Source organism: Zalophus californianus, chromosome 5 (assembly GCF_009762305.2).
Source record: "Zalophus californianus isolate mZalCal1 chromosome 5, mZalCal1.pri.v2, whole genome shotgun sequence".
Classification (NCBI taxonomy): domain Eukaryota; kingdom Metazoa; phylum Chordata; class Mammalia; order Carnivora; family Otariidae; genus Zalophus; species Zalophus californianus.
In genome coordinates, this window is record NC_045599.1 from 86075786 (window position 1) to 86098020 (window position 22235).

The 22235-nt window shown below is 36.7% G+C and overlaps 1 long non-coding RNA gene across 3 annotated transcripts in view; it reads left to right on the forward strand.

Annotated features, from left to right (window-relative positions):
* The first annotated feature begins 554 nt into the window (after window positions 1-554).
* Window positions 555-22235, forward strand: part of LOC113928857 — a 229888-nt gene continuing 208207 nt past the window's right edge. For all 3 annotated transcript variants that reach the window (XR_003521985.2, XR_003521984.2, XR_003521986.2), the window contains exon 1: window positions 555-679. This is a non-coding gene — a long non-coding RNA (uncharacterized LOC113928857). The remainder of the gene's footprint in view (window positions 680-22235) is intronic.

Here is a 22235-nt window from a genome sequence, read left to right on the forward strand (position 1 = left end):
ACTCTCAAGAGCAAGAAAATTTGATTTTGAAGCTTAATGTTTTTGGACTTGAATGTTTTTGGACTTAAACTTGCAAGTAAATTTAATCTCTGATCTTTTCTCTCTGGGAATTTGGTAATAGGAAGCGGTTTATATTGAATCTGGGTACATCTCTATGTTGGCATTTTATTATTCAAGTATTTTCATGTTGGCATTTAATCTCATTGTAGGATCTTTGATATGCTGTTTTGGATAATGTTGTTGGAAGTAACTCGAGAACCAACATAGAGAAGAAAAAGACTTATTTTCAGCCTTGAGTACACAGTGGAATTGATTTAATTAATCCTCCTTTCTGACCAATTCCAGAATATCCTGGAGTCAAATCTGAGCTGTCCACGGGTGTCCCTGGATAAAACACACAAAAGCAGTGGCTGGCCTTAGGACAGTAGTCTAATGAAGATGGGAGCAGGGCTCTGCCCTGAAGGCTTGCTCTTCTGCCCTGAGAGGTAAAGTTTCAGCCCTGGTTGACCACCAGCTTAATGATTAAGCTCAGTAGTTAAGAGAATGAAAAACTAGTGAATGCAAGTAGCAAACGCTTCTTCTCAACTCCTGACGTTTTCTTCCAGAGATAGCATTATTCTTTCTCCTTTATTCCTTCCACCGTACCGTAAGGCGGGAGAGTTCATCATTCATTTTAGATGTAAGTCCTGTGTCTTAACTGTGATTTCATACGTTTCCTCTCAGTCTGTGGTTTGATTTTTCATTCTCTTAACAGTGACTATCACAGAGTAAAATTTTTAATTTTGATGAAGTCTAATTTGTAAATTTTTTCCTTTATGGATCATGATTTTAGCATAATGTCTTTGGGGCTCTTCACCAAACTCTAGGTCATGAGTATGTTTCCTTTGTTTTCTTCTAAAAGTTTTATAATTTTATGTTTACATTTAGATCTGTGATCTAATTTGAATTCGTTTTTGTATAAGTGAGAAGTTTGGGTCAAAGGTCACATTTTTTTCCCCTGCATATTAATGTGTAATTGCTCCAGTACCATTGGTTGAAAAGACCCTACTTTATCCATTAAATTTTTTATATCTTTGTCAAAAATCGGATTGCCACATTTGTGTAGAAATATTTCTGGACTTTCTCTTCTGTTCCATTGACTTGCGTGCTATTCCCTCACCAATAGCACTCTATATTTGATAAATGTTAGATTCACTTCCTTCAACTGTTTTTTTTTTTCAAAGTTGTTTTAGCTATTCTAGTTTCCTTATTCTTTCATATAAATTTTAGAATCAGTTTGTTCATATCTACAAAATACTATTCTAAAAAATGTATTATTCTAAGATTTTAGTTTGTTTTCCAGGAATATATAGATCAATTTGGGGAGAATTGACATCTTTATTATGTTGAATATTCTAATCCATGATTATGATACATCTCCTTATTTAGGTTGTCTTTTATTAGAATTTTAGGGATTTTAATAAGAGCTCCTATACATTTTTTTTAGATTTATAGCATTGGTATTTAATTTTTTTTGCAACTGTAAATGCTGTTATTTTTAAGTTTCCAATCATACATTGCTAGTACATGTTACTGATTTTTGTGTGAACTTTTATCCTATGATTTTGTTAAACTCAATAACTCTAGTAGCTTTCTTGTAGATTCTTAAGGATTTTTCACATTGTTAACCTTATAGTTCTTGAGTCAGGGAGTTTTGTTTTGTTTTGTTTTTTTCTCTATGGATCTCTCTCTCTCTCTTTTTTTTTTTCCACTTAATCAGAGTTTTTGACAGGCTTGTCAGATTTACATTAAAAAATTGGACTTCGGGGCCTTCCAAGATGGTGATATCTTGGTCGGCTCCATAGGCTGAAACTCTCAACATTTGTTTCTTAAAGATAAGAGTGAGCTGGAGACAGTCCTGTCCTCTCGGGGTGAAGCCTTGTTTGAATCCTCCTTTTCTTTAAATAATCAAGGTTCTCTTGATTTGCCAGTGTTCCTGGCATTGTGCCAGGGGATAAATTAATTCCTCCATGGGATAAAAATACCTAAACATACAAGAGGAAAAAAATGTGGCCAAATCCTAGGAAGGACAACATACTCTAGGCGATACATAGAATCATAAGAGATACATATAGTGAAAAAGTCAGATATAGACTTTAAAATGACTCTGTTCAATATGTTTAAGGAAATGGGTGAAAATTTTGAAAGAGGACAAAATAAAAAGTACTAAGTTACAGAACTGTAACTAAAAAAAATATATCTAAGTTTAGGAATTTAATGGATGAGTTAAAAAAACATTATTTAGAGTTGAATAGACAGTAATGAATTGGAAGACTTTTCAGAAGGAAGTATCCAGAATGAAGCATGCAGAGGCAAAAAGAGGGAAAATGCAAAAAGTAGCATAAGACAAATAGGGATGCCTAAAAATTTCTAATAAAGGTTTATACTGCTAGGGCTCCAGAAGGAGAGGAGAGAGGGCAAGAACAGGAGCAATAAAAAAGAATTGTTTTGAATTTTCTATGAAAGGTGAAAGACACCAAGCCACAGATTCAAGGCACTATGAACAATAAATAGGACATTCAGCATAGTAAACCCACTAAAACCAATGAAAAAGTAAAATCTGTGAAACAGCCAGGAAAAAAAAGACAGTTTTATCTAAAAAGACGCAACATTCAGAGTGTCAGCTGACTTCCACAGAAAGAGTAGAAACCAGAAGGAAGAGAAATATCTTCAAAGGATTAAAATAATTCATAACCTAGAATTCAAAGTCCAGTAAATCTTCCTCCAAAATGGAGAATTAAAGACATTTGCATTTAAGCAAAAAACAGAGTATTTAGTATGGACTACACCACTAAAGGGATCATTTGGATTCAAGGTTTGTGGAACCTAGAACTCATTAACTCATTAACTTTGGGTCCCTTTTTGAAAGAAAAAATTAAAATTTGATTGTAAAGTTGTTAATAAGTAAAATTTATTGGAATAAAAATAAATAAATGCTTTTAAGAAAACCCAAAACCCCCAAATATCCCCAAACCCAAATTTTGTATTTAAATTAAATAACCACTAAACATATCTATAATCCTCCTTTTAAATATTTACTTGCTGCACCAGTTTCGTCTGTTGTTTCATTTAGAACACTAGATATTATCAGGAAAATGTGCATCAAATACTCTAAAATATGATCCTTTCTGTTGATAGGCATAAAACATCACACACAAATAAAATTGATACTTGTATATTACCCATGTTTATACTCCACAAACACGGAAATTCTTACACATTTTACCTCACACATCTCCCACCAAGAAAGAAAATGTACAAAATGTTTATTTATAGTGCTCTCTTATTTGATGTATTCTTGATAAGAGAAACCTTTTGTTTTTATTAACCATCATTTAGAACATAATCTTCCATTTATGATTTTGCATGTCTGATGAATCAAAGAATTTCCCACTACCAGTTGGTGGTTTTGAACATTTCAATATTTTCTTTTTCTTTCTTTCTTTTTTCATTTATTTTTGCATAACCACATACCCCCAGTGCAGAGCACCATAGGATGTATTCTTGTGATACAACCCTGGCCCTTCATCTTTGTATCGTGATGCCAGGCGAATCAGCAAAACAGATGGTAGGACTATCCCAAGATGGTTAGAAATTATTTAGCTATACACAGAAGTGACAGTGAATCACAAAAATAGATTCCACTAAATCCAAGCTAAATGTATGTGCAACTCAGCCTTCTCTTAGCTTGTATCCAATCAAGTACTCTTTGTTGTGAAAGGAGGTTTGATGGGGAGGGAAACATGAGTATAAGAGTCTGTGGTCTTAGCTCATTTTGGCTAAAACATCTTATTGTGCAAATTTTATAAAAGCGTATAATCATGTGGACATACTAGAAAGGGCCCTTACCAGTAAGATTTTCTAAAACTTAGGTTTCAGTTCCTTCACAGCAAATCAGCCTCTGAGAAAGCATCTTCAGGCACAAAGAAACAAAAACAAAAACTTGGTTTTAGATGGCAATTCTGACATGCGGGGAAGAATGAAGAAGCAAAAACTAGTAGCTATAAGGATAAATTGAAGGAATATTACTACATAAAACAATAAAATTAAGTCAACTGTCATTTAAAACAGGTAGAGAATTAAAGTACATAATAAGAATAGAATATAAGTGAGGAGGAGGGAGATGTAGAGTTATGTACTAAAATTCCTGAGTTGTCTTGGAAAAGTGGTGGGAACCAGTAGTGGGGGAATGTTCGACTTTAATAAGTAGAGGAAGCATGTTTTAATCTACTGAAATCATTGCGAGAATAGTAAAGGAATGTACAGCTACTGAGTTAATAGAGAGTAAAATGGAATATTAAAAGATACTAGGCAGGAAAGGAGAGAAAAAGGAACAGAATGTAGGCAAGACAAATAGAAAACACTAAATAAGATGTAGATTTATTTACAAATATATCATTCATGATTAAATGCAAATGAACTATCCGACACCACAAGAAAACAAAGACTGTGAGACCAGGTTAAAACACAGTAACTATATGCTGCTTATGAGTGATGCACATAAACTAGAAGATAGGGAAAGTTTGAAAGTGAAAGGGTAGGAAGAGATACGTAATTCATATGCCAACAGGAAAGCTGGTCTTACTAGATTAATATCAGCCAAAAGCAAGAAACATTATTATTTTTTAAAATGTTTTATTTATTTGAGAGAGAGAATGAGATAGAGCATGAGAGGGGGGAGGGTCAGAGGGAGAAGCAGACTCCCTGCTCAGCAGGGAGCCCGATGCGGGACTCGATCCTGGGACTCCAGGATCATGACCTGAGCTGAAGGCAGTCGCTTAACCAACTGAGCCACCCAGGCGCCCATGGCAAGAAACATTATTAAAGACAAATTGGGATATTTTGTAATGATATTAATTTCACTAGGAAGCTGTAATAATTCTAAATGTGTATGCTGTATAAAGCAAATATTGACAAAACTAAAAGGAAAAATAGACAAATCACAATCATAGGGGCATATTTTAGCATACTTTTCTAATGTATATTTAAGAAAAAACACAGATCTCAAAAGACAAAAAAGATACAAAGCAAAAGCGGGAATACTCGCTGAACTTAGCTTATAAAGCTCACCCGACAGAGATTATTAAAAGAAAAATTATAGGTCAATCTCACCCGTAAACATAGATGCAAAACTTATAAACAATATGCTATCAAATCCTATCCAACAATACATAAAAACGATAATATACCATGACTAAGTTGGCTTTATTTTAGGAATACAAGATTGGTATAATATATGGAAGCCAACCAATGTAATTTATCACAGTAGCAGAATAAAAAAGAAAACTCATATATAATCCAAACAGCTGCAGAAAACACTTTTGAAAAAATATATTTTACATTCATTATGGGAGACCACGTAGAAAACAGTGACTAGAAGAGAACTCCCTTAATTCTGATAAAAAATAATTTTAAAAAAGACATCAATTTTAATGCTATTGATCCCTCTGAGATCAGTATCAAGACAAGGAGGTCCAGTAGAACTCCTTTCATTCAATATCATTCTGCAGGTTAATGCCAGTAAATTGTAGCATGAATGCATAAATAAATGAAAAAAATAAAATTGTTATTTACAGATAATGGTTGCATTTCTAAATAAAATTTAAAATTCACTTGTGAAGTTTCAGGAATTTTTTGTTGGGATTTTGATGATGATTACAGTAATTCTTAACATCAGTTTGTAAAAGGCTTTACACTCTTGAGTGTTCCAGTCTATGAAATGTTTTATTTCTCCATTTATTTAGATGATATTTTATTATTAGTTCTGCGAATTCTTGCTTTGCATATTTTGAGAGCATAATTTTAGATACATATAAATATTTTCCTTGCATGCTGAATTTATCATTTTGAAATCTCTCTCTGTATCCCTAATAACACTTTCTCTTAATAGTATAATTTCTTGGATATAATCTAGCTATATCAGTTTTTCTTTTGGTTAGCATTATAGGGTCTTTTTTTTTTTCTTTTCAGATTTTCCGTATCTGTGTTTTAGATGTCTCTTGTAACCACATCAGGCTGTAATTTTCATTAGTCTGATCAAATTTTTCTTAAAATTAAATCACTTAGTCCATTTGTGTATAATATAATTGTTGATATATTTGAATTGAAATCTGTCATTTTTTAAAGTGTACTCTATTTGCCCTCCTTGTTCTATATTCCTATTTCCTTTCTTTTTTTGTTCTCCAGCTTTATTGAAATATAATTGCCATATAACATTATGTAAGTTTAAGTTGTCCGAAATGATGATATATGTATATACTGAGAAATGATCACCGCAATAAAGTTAATTAACACATCCATTGCAAACCATATATCTGATAAGGGTTTAATATCCAAAGTATATAAGGAATGTATATAACTCAGTAGCAAAAAAAAAAAAGTAGTTTGATTAAACAGTGGACAAAGGACTTGAATACACATTTTTCCAAAGAAGACACACAGATGGCTAACGGCAAATGGAAAGGTATTCAGTATTACCCATCATCAGGGAAATGCAAATCAAAACCATAATGACATATCACCTTACACCTGTTAAATGGGTTTTATGCAAAGACAAGAAATAATAAGTGTTAGTGAGGATGCAGAGAAAAGGGAACTCGTCTATACTGCTGGTGGAATGTAAATTTGTGTAGCCACTATGGAACACAGTATGGAGTTTCCTCAAAAAATTAAAAGTTGAACTACCATATGATCCAATAATTCCACTTCTAGGTATTTATCCAAAGGAAACAAAAACACTAGCATGAAAAGATATCTGCATCCCCATGTTCACTGTAGCATTATTTACAATAATCAAGACATGGAAGCAATGTAGGTATCTGTCAATGGATGGATGAATAAAGAAAATATATATGTACAATGGAATATTTTTCAGTTATAAAAAAGAATGAAATCTGGCCATCTAAGATAATATGGGTAAACCTTGAGATCATTATGTTAAGTGAAATAAGTCAGAGAAAGACAAATGCTGCATAATCTCACTTACGTGTGGAATCTAAAACAAAGCAAAAATAAAACCCAAGCTCATAGATACAGAAAAAAGACTGATGGTTTCCCGGGATGGTGCATGGAGGTTGGGGGGATGGGCAAAAGGGGTGAAGGTGATCAAAGGTTAGTTATAAAATGCCCAGTTATAAAATAAATGAGTCCTGGGGATGTAATGTACAGTGTGGTGACTGTGGTTAATAGTATCATGTTGCATATTTGAAAGTAAAAGGTCTCATCACAAGAGAACAATTTCATTAGTTGTGTGTGGTGACAGATGTTAACTAGACTTATAGTGATCATTTTGCAATATATACAAATATCAAATCGTTATGTTGTACACCTGAAACTCTTATAATGTATGTAACAGTTATATGTCAGTGAAGACCATGCAAAGACACAAGGATAAGACAGTCATCTATAAGCCAAGGAGAGAGGTTTTAGAAGGAACCATCCCTGTTGACACTGTGATCTTGGACTTGTATCCGCACGGACAACTGTGAGAAAATAAATGTTCGCTGTTTAAGAAAAAAAAATATATATATATATAGCCCTACTGCTTTTTCCTTAAGGTAGGTCTCAATCTACTGGAAGAATTTAAAGCTATGCCACAACTCACACGTTATTAGAGTTAATTGCCAGGCGCCAGCAGAAAAAAAAAAATGTAGCCCTAAATGTTAGCACAGCTGAAATTCTGATCCAGGAGTAGTAAGCCTGTTGAGAGACTGAGAGGCAATAAATTCAGTTCAGGGACATTTTCTGCATATAAAATGACCCACAGTGTTGACCCTGAAATGAAATCAAGTTGAGAACTGATTGGGGAAAACTCATTTGGGATAGTTGTAACATAGTTATTCATGATTTTATAGTTACTAAGAAATTAGAGGCTGTTGCTCTCATCACCATATCTCTAAAATGACAAATCTCCACAAATGTTCTAGGACTGAGTAGACAGGCACCAGAGTTAGGACTCAGGTGGTGTGAGGTTCATCCTGTGTTAGTGTTGGTTTTCTGTGCCTTGCATCTTATCCTCAGTTGTTGTCTCTGGAATATAATTGTCAGTAAAATCTCAGCACAAAAAGTGCTCCGGGGATTCTAGGAGGAAGTATGGCTTTTTCCAGTAGATTGGGTTCCCTATGAAATCACCTTACCAACCTGGCCATGAAAGTCCGTGGAGTGGATGAGAAGCGGGTGGTCAAGGAGATGTGAGCAAGAAAGATGACGGAGGAATGCTTGCTCTTTGTTTCACTGGCAGCTTATAAGAAAAGGACTCTGAGAAACAAACTGAGGGTTCTAGAGGGGAGGAGCCTGGGGGGATGGGTTAGCCTGGTGATGGGTATTAAAGAGGGCACGTACCGCATGGAGCACTGGGTGTTATACGCAAACAATGAATCGTGGAACATGACATCAAAAACTAATGATGTAATGTATGGTGATTAATGTAACATAATTAAAAAAAAAAGAAAAAAAATCTGTGCCAAACTTGCTTTTAAAAAAAGCTTAGATTACGCATCAGAAACCCAAACCAGGATGCTAAGGGAACTTGAGTGGTTTGAAGTTGGTGGATTGGTAGAAATTTTATAGTGCTACAGGTCAGAAAGTGTTTTACTTGTTTTTGTGCTACCTGTATCTGAACTATAGGAAGCACTGAATAAATGTTTGTGGAAGGAAAGAAGGAAAAGAAAGGAAAGGAAGCGTACTATTTGTAAGGGTGTCTGAAGATTGCTTAGACCAATTAAAGAAAAGGAATTTGAAATAAAGATCAGATTAGAGGTGAAGTGAAATCTGTGTTTGTCATCTGTGGGATAGATGTCTGGAAATGTATCTTTTCTGAGCAAAGGGCAGAAGTGCGTAGTGAAGGTATGTGTAACAGTGAAGGTATGTGTAACTGGGAATGTGCGCAGTTCTTTCAGAACAAATGTAGACGATTTGTAGCCTTAAGAGTCTGGTTATTCTTTTGTGATAACATCATCTATAATATAAGTGGGCGTCATCACCCAAACTGGCCTGGAAAGTGTGGGTTCAAAAGAGTGCTTACAATTCCTATTGCATTTTGATATAGCAAATATTGTCCATATCTATATCCCAACAAATCTAAATTTAAAGTATTTTCAGAGTTTTCAATTGTCTAGTTTGTTGGGAATGAGACTGAATCTGGTAACATAGTAACTATACCGTTTTCATGAGTTTTACTCGAAAGGTTGGTACACATATAGCTATGCCTATTATTCTGAAAAACTGAAGTCATTGTTAATGGGTTGTATTATTACTTGACATTATTAAATTCACTGAATAAGTTATTAATTAATGAAGCTGATAAATCCACAGAGAAATGCTAGGCACTCCTTTTCTTTTATTAAAAACATAGCTCCCAGAGTCTACTATCCACTTAACAGGGCTCCCTAGTTCATGGGAATGAGATAAAGAAGGTATTTAAAAATTGCTAGACATTTAGGATATGATGATTCCCACAAAGAAAATCACAGACAAATAGAAGCATATTTCTGGTTTTATTCATTTTTTTTAGAAATTTTATTTACATACACTAGAATCATGTAATGGACTCATTTAAATGGACAGAGATGACTTGCCACATCATGATGGTTTATTGGATATCAGGTAGATTAGTTGAGAAGGAGGTCATGATCATCTACTATGAAGCTACAGGAATGAAGTGAGGCAGAGGGAGGTTGTATGGACTATGAATTTATTTGCTAATGTTATCTCCACAGTTGAGCATTAATGCCCAACATAATTGAATAATTAAAATATAATTTAATAAGAAAATGCATGAGTGAATGAAAAGAAAGATGGAGGTAGGTTGAACTAACATTAGACATTCAGATGAGAAAGCAAGACTTAATCTTCATGGAACTTGATATTTTGTAGTAATAATATAGGCAAGTGGAAGACACCCTGATTCTAGCTGTTGCTTTGAGTTTGGTAAAGGGCAGTATTTATAAGTCCAGGGAGGCTAACAAGCCTCACTCCAAAGGATGTGTTCATCAGTCTTTCCATGACTCCAAAAGCCAAAGGTGGTGAGACCTGGGGTGGGGGAGGATGTTGGCAAAAGCAAGGCAGAGTTCCAGACTTTAAAACCTCCATTATTATTATCATTTTAAAGGAAACTTTTCAGATTCAAGTACTGTAACATTATATAGTAATAACTAAAGTGTGCATCTTATAAGCTTATATAGTTCCATGAATGCATACAAGATGAACAAACACATGTGAAAAGGCTTATCTCAATAAACAGAATATTACCAGCACTACAGGAAATCCTTTTTATGCCCCCTTCTAGTCATTATCTATCCCTCCCCATTAGGGTAACCACTATCATGGTTTCTAAAATATACAGTAGTTTTGCCTATATTTATATGTTATAAAAATGAAATCATACAACATGCAATTCTTTAGCATCTGCTTTTTAAATTTTTTCTTATGTTTGTGGAATTCATGTTGTTACATGCTATAGTTTGCTCATTCTTCTTGCTATGTAGTAATCCATTATGTGTGTATAACACCTTTTATATAACCATCCTATTTGGATTGTTTCCAGCTTTTGGCTATTATAAATAGCGTTGCAATGAGCATTATTGTACAAGTCTCTTGGTGAACATGCGTACATAGTTCTTTTGAGTATGTAGTTAGAAGTGTGATTATTAGACCATAGGTTGTGTTTATGATCCCTTTTTAAAAGATATTTATTTGAGAGAGAGAGAGAAAGCATGAGTGAGGGGCAGAAGGAGAAGCAGACTCCCCACTGAGCAGGGAGCCCGGTGAGGGACTGGATCCCGGGACCCTGAAATCATGACCTGAGACAAAGGCAGGTGCTTAACTGACTGAGCCACCCAGGTGCCCCTATGATCCTTTTTAAATAGATGTTGGCACTCATCTTTCCAAAGGGATTGTATAGGTTCCCAGTTTTTGCAAGGGAATCTTCTGTAGCTTATAGCATAGGCAAATGGGGACCCAAATAGAGGCTACACTCTAAGACTTGCTGAATGTCTCTGTGGGACTCAGGATCGCAAACTCATGCATCAGAACCATTTACTGGAATGGGAAGTACCAAGAGGAGATAGGGCTCAACTTGAGAAACACTAGAAATCTAATAGAAGACATGAAGACTGCATCCTAAATCTCATGGCAGTGCTAATGACAGAAGCTACTAAGGGGGAATTCCAGTGATCCGCATCTTGACCTACTCAGCTGTGTGGTCTTCTGAGCTCAGTTGTTGCCCAGACCCAAGCTACTGCCCAAGCCTGTCCTAGGGACCTTGGAGAACTAACTTCCTAACCCATCCCTGCATGGCTCCATGTGACTGGAGCAGCTCACTAACCATCACCATTAGAGCACTGTGTATTTCCACACCTAAGAGTCCAAACTAAATTAACCCTATTCCCTAAGAAAGCAGATTTCTCTCTACTTCTAAGAGTTTGTTCTTGATATCCTTCCCACACTATTAGCTGTGAGAACATCCATTCCCTTTTAAGTAAATAATCCACTTGGAGTGGTCTGGTTAATTTATAGCCTGACAAAACAATTCTACAAGCCTTCAGATGTACTTTTCTCAAATCTGGGTTATCAATCTCATCCTTGTTTGTAGTATGAAAATGTTCTAGTGAGTTTAATTTTTGTTTGTTTTTTAAGTTTTTATTTAAATTCCAGTTAACATGCAGTGTAATATTAGTTTCAGGTGTACAATTTAGTGATTCAATTCCATACAATACCTGGTGCTCATCACAATAAGTATACTCCTTAAAACCCATCACCTGTTTAAGCCACCCCCCACCTCTGTTTACCATCAGTTCTCTTTAGTAAAGAGTCTGTTTCCTCAGTTGCCTCTCTCTTTTTTTCCCTGTGATCATTTGTTTTCTTAGATTCCATGTGTGAGTGAAATCATATGGTGTTTGTCTTGCTCTGACTTATTTTGCTTAGCATAATACTCTCTAGCTCTGTTCATGTCATTGCAAATGGCAATTTCCTTCTTTTTTATGGCTGAGTAATTTTCCATTGCATATATATACCACATCTTCTTTATCCATTCATCAGCCAGTGGACATTTGGGCTCTTTCCATAATTTGGCTATTATAAATAATGCTGCTGTAAACATCGGGGTGCATGTATCCCTTCAAATTAGTATTTTTGTATTCTTTGGGTAAATACCTAGTACTGAAATTGCTGAATGGTAGGGTAGTTTTATTTTTAAGTTTTTGAGGAAACTCCATGCTGTTTTCCATAGTGGTTGTACCAGTTTGCATTCCCACCCACAGTGTAAGAGGGTTCCCTTTTCTCCACATTCTCACCAATGCTTGTTTCTTGTGTGAATTTTAGCCATTATGACAGGTGTGAGGTGATATCTCATTGTGGTTTTGATTTGTAGTTCCCTGATGATGAGTGATGTTGAACATCTTTTCATGTGTTTATTGGCCATCTGGATGTCCTCTTTGGAAAAATGTCTATTCATGTCTTCTGCCCATTTTTTCATGGGATTATTTGTTTTTTAGGTGTTGAGTTTATAAGTTCTTTATACATTTTGGATAGTAACCCTTTTTTCGATATGTCATTTGCAAATATCTTCTCCCATTCAGTAGGTTGTCTTTTAATTTTGTTGATTGTTTCCTTTGCTGTGCAGAAGCTTTTTATTTTTATGAAGTCCCAATCATTTATTTTTGCTTTTGTTTCCTTTGCCTCAGGAGACATATCTAGTACGAAGTTGCTACTGCTGATGTCAAAGAGGTTACTGCTGTGTTCTCCTCCAGGATTTTAATGGTTTCTTATCTCATATTTAGGTCTTTTATCCGTTTTGAGTTTATTTTTGTGTATGGTATAAGAAAGAGGTCCAGTTTCATTCTTTTGCATGTTGCTGTCCAGTTGTCCCAGGACCATTTATTGAAGAGACTTTCTTTTTTCCATTGGATCCTGCTTTGTTGAAGATTAATTGACCCTATAGGTGGGGGTTCATTTTGGGTTTTCTATTCTGTTTCATTGATCTGTGTGTCTGTCTTTGGGCCAGTACCATTCTGTCTTGATCACTAGAGCTTTGTAATATAACTTGAAGTCTGGAATTTTGATGCCTCCAGCTTTGCTTTTCTTTTTCAAGATTTCCCTGGCTATTTGGGGTCTTTTGTAATTCCACACAAATTTTGGGATTGTTTGTTCTTGTTGTGTGAAAAATGCTTTTGGTATCAGTCCCAAAATTGACAATTGGACGAAAACCAGGAGATACCTAGGAATAAACCTAACCAAAGAGATAAAAGATCTGTACTTTGAAAACTATAAAACACTCATGAAGGAAATTGAAGATGACACAAAGAAATGGAAAAACACTCCATGCTCATGGTTTGGAAGAACAAATATTATTAAAATGTCTGTATTACCCAAAGCAATCTACACATTTAATGCAGTCCCTACCAAAAGTGAGTTTAATTTTGAAATCACTAGACAATAAAGGAAGTAGAGAATCCTCTGTATACTTTTATGTTATATTTTACTCCCTACTAAGTTTTTTTTGACCTGAGGGAGAGCAAACTGAATCTGAGATATTTAGGTTATGGTGGGTCTACTCATTCTTCAAACTAAAGGAACATGCGTTCTTCATGAGAGTAGCACTGATGATACATATGTATCTGTACAAACTCATTCTCTTCTCTCTGCTCTGTCCTTCAGAGGAGAGGCCAGTATACAACCCTCTCCCACATATATGGCTCTTTCCTACAGCAGGATTCATATGAGGCAAGTTGGGGTGCAGATATCATTTCTCTTAGCTTTTCATTGACCTAAGCACTTCCATAGGTGAATGTGACATTTAAGGAATAAAGAAGGAGGTGGGAGAGTTGGGAGACTCAGACCCCTCATATGAACAGCATAACTCTTGGTTAGTATATGGGCTTTGGCATTAGGAAACTCTTGGGTTTAATTGATGTTAAAACTAGTTGAATAAATTTAGTGACTTGTTTAACTGGTTAGTAACTATAGTTACTTGTTTAACTACTTGAATAACTAGTTGAGTAACAGTGTAAGGTGAGTTATTTACCTTCTGAGTTTCTTTTCCTCAGCTGAAAGAATTGAATATGATAATATACGTCAAGTAATTAATACGAGTGAAATACCAAGATAGTGGTGGTGGAGTGGTCTGCTCCAGATGCACTTATGGGGAGTGCATTCCCTGAGAAGAATTTTTTTTAAAGGTTTATTTACTTATTTTAGAGAGAGAGCAAGAGAGAGTACACATGCATGTTTATAAGCAGGGGAGGGGCAGAGGGAGAGAGAGCATCGCAAGCATACTCCCCACTGCCCTCCCCCGCAAAGCATGGAGCCTGATGTACGGCTCGATCTCAGGATCCCAGGATCATGACCTGAGCTGAAATCAAGAGTCAGACACTTAACCAACTTAGCTACCCAGGTGTCCCACCTGAGAAGAATCAAAAAAAAAAAAAAAAAACTACTAAAAGGTTTTTTTGGATTATAATTTATTAACACTGTGTGCTTTCAATTCTTAACAATTTCAGTAATAAAGTATTCCACCTGCCAGATAACCCACTCTCACCATTTCTACATTGGTATTACCAGTGAGTAGTTAAAAGATATCCATCTCGCTTATAAGAAATATTGATGTTTGCATATATTTTCTTGGGACGCCAAGTGACATTGGATGATAAGATAATCTCAGCCCTGGGTTCTCAACTCTCTGTGTGGGTGTGTAGAAATGAGGTTACAGATGATCTCTTTTCTTTCTTCATGAAGACACAGACCACAGCTGTGGATTAATTCCTGAGATTTGACTTGTTCAAAAACTCTATAGAATAATTCAGTTGTCAAAATAAATTCAAATTATCTTTTGACAAAAATAATCTGGTTATCTGTCAATAATTATAGTTTTCCAAATCCTTCTTCCAAAGGAATAACATTATTCATCTTCAATATTCGACCAGGACAGAGGGATTTGTGTACCTTCCAGAAAAATAACCCAATTAGCTCAAAAAGAAGTGTTCACTATTAAGCAATTAAAATAAGTATTTGCTGAAGGTAACTTTGTGTCTTCCCTTCTGAATGTGATTCAAAGGCATAATTAGCTCTGGGAGGAAGCAATGTGGTTATCACTCAAGAGTTCTCACATTAATCTTTTATTAGATGACATATTTTTTCTATCCTTGCAGTTCATCCTACAGATATAATGGATTCAAATAGACCATAATTCCTAACTTTCCTTCCCTTCATTTCCATGGATCTGGATTGGAATTGAATAGAGGCCCATGTTCATGGCTTTTCTTCTCTTGAGGAGAAAGTATAACTTTTGCTGTCTAATTATCGGCAAGTTCATTGTACACCATGGCTAAAACATCCATTTAGCTGTTGTTCCCCCCCACTCCCCTTTGGTTGCATGTGCATTCACTTGCATAAAGAGTAAAAATCCTGATACCAAATGAAAAATCAAGAGTAATTCACATTTTTAAAAAACTGTAGTACTCTTTTTCCTCTAGGCACCAAGGCACTGGTTTTACTCTTGCACTGTGCTGATGTAATGTCTTTTTTTAAACCTAAGTAGCTGTCTGGTGGATCACTTGAAGACACAGGTGTTCAACTTTATTCCTTGACAGTAGCAAAATGAAAATAACTTGTAATCTCCAGGAGACACTTGATTGTGAGAAATGAGAACCTCCAAGTTTTATGCAGACATGACAATTTTGATAATCCTTATTCATGCTATCAGAGATTATGTTTACTTTCCTTTGGACCATTTGAACCAAAAGTTATCTATTTCTCTAGCTTGATCCCCTTGAAAGAAAAAAGAAATCACCAAGTTTGACACTAACCTCAAGGCTTGATTGATAATTTTAGTGGCTTCAGTGCCTTCTCACAAATGCAGGCATTAGAGGCTGCAGACCCTCTTTTCCTGCCCTAGTCAGCCAGCTAAATGCCTATTAGATTTGGTGTTAAGCCACACCACCAGAGGAGTGAGAATCTGAATTGGCTTCCCTGTTGTCAGCTAGTCTCACACATTTATTTCAGAGTGAAAATTTGTCACTGCTTTCCCATTCAATTTTTGATATCATTCTCTGTTTCTAGAGCAGAGATTTATTTTCATCTTTGGAGTATTCTCACACAGAAGGGATAAAACACTTTGAATCAAGAGTTTTTACTATAGCTCTCAAATGTTGCTTAATGAAACAAAATACTTGAAAGTGTACAACCAGACCAAGCCTTATCAATGTATTTGAAATAAACGCGAAGATTCCCATGATATGTCTCCCCCTAAAGTTTCTTTACTAATTTAGCAAGGATATAAGTAACGAGAGCAAAGTAACTTTGACTTTCTATTTTTTTCTTTATATCATTTTTAAGGAAGTGGAAAAGGTAGAGCCAGTCATCAATAAATGATAGTTTCTTAGGGGGAGAGCCTTAATGTTTGTGTTCTAGATGTTACTGCCATCTGGGTGAAGGGAAACTGTAGGTCTGTTCTCATTCTGATGGTACCGCACTCTGTGTCCAAGATGACTTTGAGAATGGTAAGAACCTAAGAATTTACTCTTGGCTTTTTCCTATAAAATCTGAAAGCAAAACTGGAAAACATTGTGCATAGGTATCAGATTATATTTAAGGCATCAGGCATCCAAGAAAGCAGCACCCTCCTTTAGTTTGTCATTACCCTGTTCGGTTTTACTAAGAAAAAAAAAAAAAAAGATTTTCTTTTTGCCGTACCCAGACCAGTTGCTATACAGGGGCACATTAGTTATCTGTTTCTTAGTAACATTACCACAAAGTCAGCAGCACGGGCCCCATCCTCTTCTGGCTCCCACTTCCCGTCTTTGTCTCAGTAATGGCTACATACTCTTCTTAAAGTATCACTTTTTCAGGAACCCTTCTCTGATCATCCACTCTGGTTTATGTTTGTTTATTGCATATTCCCTTGGTATGATATTCCTAAAATCATTAGAATGATCATTTCATTAGTTGTGTTTCTCATCCCCAAAACGGTAGGTCACTTACGTGTTTGCTCACTGTGTAATCGCCAGTATTGAATACAGTGTCTGCTTCACAGCAGAATCTCAAAAGTTTGTTGGCTAAATGCCCATAACAATGCCATTTAAAATGTAGCTAATCTTCCAGCTGTGACTTTTGGATACAGTTGTCTTAATCTATGCCACCTGACACTAACAAAAAAGCCATTGTTGGATGCTAGGGCCTATAGCTGAGCATTCAGTTTTCTTGGTGACTTTAGACATAGAAGCCTGACAGTGTTTACAGTTACTCCTTTAAATTTCTGGCTCTAATCCTCAAGAGATACGAGAGGAAAGAATGAACAGTGTTGAAGAGTCCACATCTCTAAAGCTGTACATAGTTTTCATGATCTTATCTTAAGGCCGGCATGCTTGTCTTCTCACTACTTGGCCATCTTTTCCTTTTTTCCATGTTCCAGACAAGTAGAGCTTTGGGGGAATGGTAGCTTTAAGCTGCGATGAATATCTAGTCAGTATCTAATAAAGTGTTCCTTACATCTCCCATGTATATATCTAAGCGCTGGGGACTCAGGCAGGCACAGAGGGGAGAGAGAAAAAAATCAGGAAAAGAACAATCATGGGTATTGCATTAGACCAGTATGTAGACACACACAATAAACATTGTGGACCTGCTATTTATCTAAATCATTTTAAAAGGTACAGTTCTACAGCTCATATTATTATTCTTCGAAACAGGAAATGTGTAGATTTTGTTCAGCATTGAATTCCTAGTACTTAGTACAGTACCTGGAACACAGTATGTGCTCCTTTAATGTTTGTTGAATGAATAAAAGATATACTTACCAAGGGGAGGCAGAGCAAGATGGTGGAGGAGTAGGACACCTGGATTTCATCTGGTCTCAGGAATTCAGCTGAATGGGGATCAAACCATTCTGAACACCTACGAACTCAACAGGAGACCGAAGAAGAGAGTAGCAACAACTCTCTGAACAGAGAAGCGACCACTTACTGGAAGGTAGGACGTACGGAGAAGTGAATCCGAGGCGATATTCGGGAGGATAGATGGCAGGGGAGGGGGCCTCCCTTGGCCGCTTCTGGCAAGTGATAGAGCCGCAGAGCACAAAATCAGAACTTTTAGAATTCGGCTCCGCTGAGGGACGTCACTCCAGTGGCTAAGCGGGGGGTGGAACCCTCGCGGGACAGTGTGGTCTCAGGACCCTCGGGGTCACAGAAAGACCGGGGGGTGCCTGAGTGCAGCAGAACTCCTAGGTATCAGAGCGGGGAAGCCGGCTGCAGAGACGGAGCCGAGGCGCAGGCTCTCAGCTTGGGGTGGCCATAAACTGTGATCCGCGGCCTAGTCGGGCCACTGCTCCTCCAGCAGGGACCCAACAAGCGGCAGAGCCGGGGAGACTCCTCTTCCTCCCCCGGGAGGAGTGGCACGGGAGCGCACCACAGGGATCTGCTGGGTTTGGAAACTCCGCATGGGGTCGAGTGCCAGAGATGGAAACACTCGGTCACAGGCCGGGTGAGCACGCAGTGCAGCTGGAGACCGGGGAGACGGGAGGGACTGCTTTTCTCTGGGGGCGCACTGAGGAGCGGGGCCCCAAGTTCTCAGCTTCTCCGGGTGGAGATTGGGAGGCCACCATTTTCACTCTCATCCTCCAAAGCTGTACCGAGAGCTTGCAGGGAACAAAAGCTCCCGAGAGCAAACCCGAGCAGCTTGCTTGGCCCGAAAGGACAAGGGCGGGGCAATTCCGCCTACGGCAAAGACATTTGGGAACCACGGCAACAGGCCCCTCCCCCAGAAGATCACGAATAGCCAGCCAAGACCAAGTTTACTGATCAAGGAGAACGGGAGAACTCCAGCACTAGGGGAATACTGCACATAGAATTCATGGCTTTTTTACCATGATTCATTAGTTTTTCAAAGTTAATTTTTTTAACTTTTTTTTTGAATTTTTCTTTTTCCCTTTTTCAACCAACATCTTATCAATCCCTTTAAAAAAATTTTTTTTATTTTTCATTTTTAGAGTCATATTCTCTCCCTTCATAGTAGTTACCCTTATTTTTGGCATATATATATATAAATTGTTCTCTCTCAAATTTTGAGATACAGTTTCTTCTAACAGATCAAAATATACCCTAAATCTCTAGTGTATGACTTTGTTCTAGTCTCCTGCCTGATCACATTCTCTCCCTTTTTTTTAAATCTTCTTTCTTTTTTCAAACAACTTCTTATCAATTCCTTTTATAAAATCTTTTATAATTTTCATCTTTACAGTCATCTTCCATCCCTTCATTGTGTCAACCCTTCTTTTGTACATATATAAGTCTTTCTTTACAGTTTTAGGAGGCACTATCTTCTAACAGACCAAAATACACCCAGAATCTAGTGTGTGGCACTGATCTATGCACTAGCCTCATCATATTTGATCATAGTCTGTTTTTTTTGTTCTGTTTTTGTTTTGTTTTTTGTCTTTATCTTCTTTTTTTTTCTCTTTCTTTTTTCTTTCTTACCCTTTCTTTTCCCCTGGTTTCAGGTCTTTTCTGATTTGTTTAGAGTATATTTTGTGGGAACGTTGTTAACCTGTTAGCATTTTGTTCTTTCATTCATCTATTCTCCTCTGGACAAAATGACAAGACGAAAGAAATCACCTCAGCAAAAAGAACAAGAGGTAGTACTGTCTGCCAGGGATCTACTCAATACGGACATTAGTACGATGTCGGACCTAGAGTTCAGAATCATGACTTTAAAGATACTAGCTGAGCTTGAAAAAAGCATGGAAGTTATTAGAGACACCCTTCCTGGAGAAATAAAAGAACTAAAATCTGACCAAATCAAAATCAAAAAGGCTGTTAATGAGGTGCAATAAAAAATGGGGGCACTAACTGCTAGGATAAATCAGGCAGAAGAGAGAATCAGCGATACAGAAGACCAAATGATGGAAACTAAAGAAGCTGAGAAAAAGAGATAAACAACTACTGGATCACAAGGGCAGAATTCGAGAGATAAATGATACCATAATATGAAACATTAGAATAACTGGGATCCCAGAAGAAGAAGAAAGAGAGAGAGGGGCAGAAGATATACTGGAGCAAATTATAGCAGAGAACTTCCCTAATGTGGTAACCCCTCTCAAAATCAATAAAAATAGGTCAAAAGGCGACATCTAATAGTAAAACTTACGAGTCTCAGAGACAAAGAGAAAATCCTGAAAGCAGCTCAGGAGAAGAGATATGTAACCTATAAAGGTCGACACATTGTATTGGCAACAGACCTATCCACAGAGACCTGGCAGGCCAGAAAGGACTGGCATGATATCTTCAGAGCACTAAACGAGAAAAATATGCAGCCAAGAATACTATATACAGCTAGGCTCTCATTGAAAATTGAAGGAGAGATAAAAAGCTTCCAGGACAAACAAAAACTAAAGGAATTTGCAAACACGAAACCAGCCCTCCAAGAAATATTTAAAGGGGTCCTCTAAACAAAGAGAGAGCCTAAAAACAGCATAGACCAGAAAGGAACACAGACAATATACAGTAATAGTCACCTTACAGGCAATAATGGCACTAAATTCATATCTTTCAATAGTTACCCTGAATGTGAATGGGCCAAATGCCCCAATCAAAAGACACAGGCTATCAGATTGGATTAAAAAATACCCATCGATATGCTGTCTGCAAGAGACTCATTTTAGACCCAAAGACACCCCCACATTGAAAATGAAGGGGTGGAAAACCATTTACCATGCTAATGGACACCAAAAGAAAGCTGGGGTGGCAATCCTTATATCAGACAAATTAGATTTTAAAACAAAGACTGTAATAAGAGATGAAGAAGGACACTGTATCCTACTTAAAGGGTCTATCCAACAAGAAGATCTAACAATTGTAAATATCTATGCCCCTAACATGGGAGCAGCCAATTATATGAGGCAATTAATAACAAAAGCAAAGAAACACATTGACAACAATGCAATAATAGTGGGGGACTTTAACACCCCTCTGACTGAAATGGACAGATCATCTAAGCAAAAGATCAACAAGGAAATAAAGACTTTAAATGACACACTGGACCAAATGGACATCACAGACATAGTCAGAACAGTACATCCCAAAAAACGGAATACACATTCTTCTCTAGTGCCCATGGAACATTCTCCAAAATAGATCACATCCTAGGTCACAAATCAGGTCTCAACCGGTACCAAAAGATTGGGATTATTCCCTGCATATTTTCAGACCACAGTGCTTTGAAACCAGAACTCAATCACAAGAGGAAAGTCGGAAAGAACTCAAATACATGGAGGCTAAAGAGCATCCTACTAAAGAATGAATGGGTTAACCAGGAAATTAAAGAAGAATTAAAAAAATTCATGGAAACCAATGAAAATGAAAACACAACTGTTCAAAATCTTTGGGATGCAGCAAAGGCAGTCCTAAGAGGACAGTATATAGCAATACAAGCCTTTCTCAAGAAACAAGAAAGGTCTCAAATACACAACCTAACCCTACACCTAAAGGAGCTAGAGAAAAAACAGCAAATAAAGCCTAAACCCAGCAGGAGAAGAGAAATCATAAAGATCAGAGCAGAAATCAATGAAATAGAAACCAAAAGAACAGTAGAACAGATCAACGAAAGTAGGAGCTGGTTCTTTGAAAGAATTAACAAGATTGATAAAACCCTGGCCAGACTCATCAAAAAGAAAAGAGAAATGACCCAAATCAACAAAATCATGAATGAAAGAGGAGAGATCACAACCAACACCAAAGAAATACAAACAATTATAAGAACATATTATGAGCAACTCTATGCCAGCAAATTAGATAACCTGGAAGAAATGGATGCATTCCTAGAGATGTATCAACTACCAAAAGTGAACCAGGAAGAAATAGAAAACCTGAACAGACCTATAACCACTAAGGAAATTGAAGGAGTCATCAAAAATCTCCCAACAAAGAAAAGCCCAGGGCCAGATGACTTCCCAGGGGAATTCTACCAAACATTTAAAGAAGAATTAATACCTATTCTCCTGAAACTTCCAAAAAATAGAAATGGAAGGAAAACTTCCAAACTCATTTTATGAGGCCAACATTACCTTGATCCCAAAACCAAAGACCCCATCAAAAAGGAGAATTACAGACCAATATCCTTGATGAACATGGATGCAAAAATTCTCACCAAAATACTAGCCAATAGGATCCAATGGTACATTAAAAGGATTATTCACCATGACCAAGTGGGAT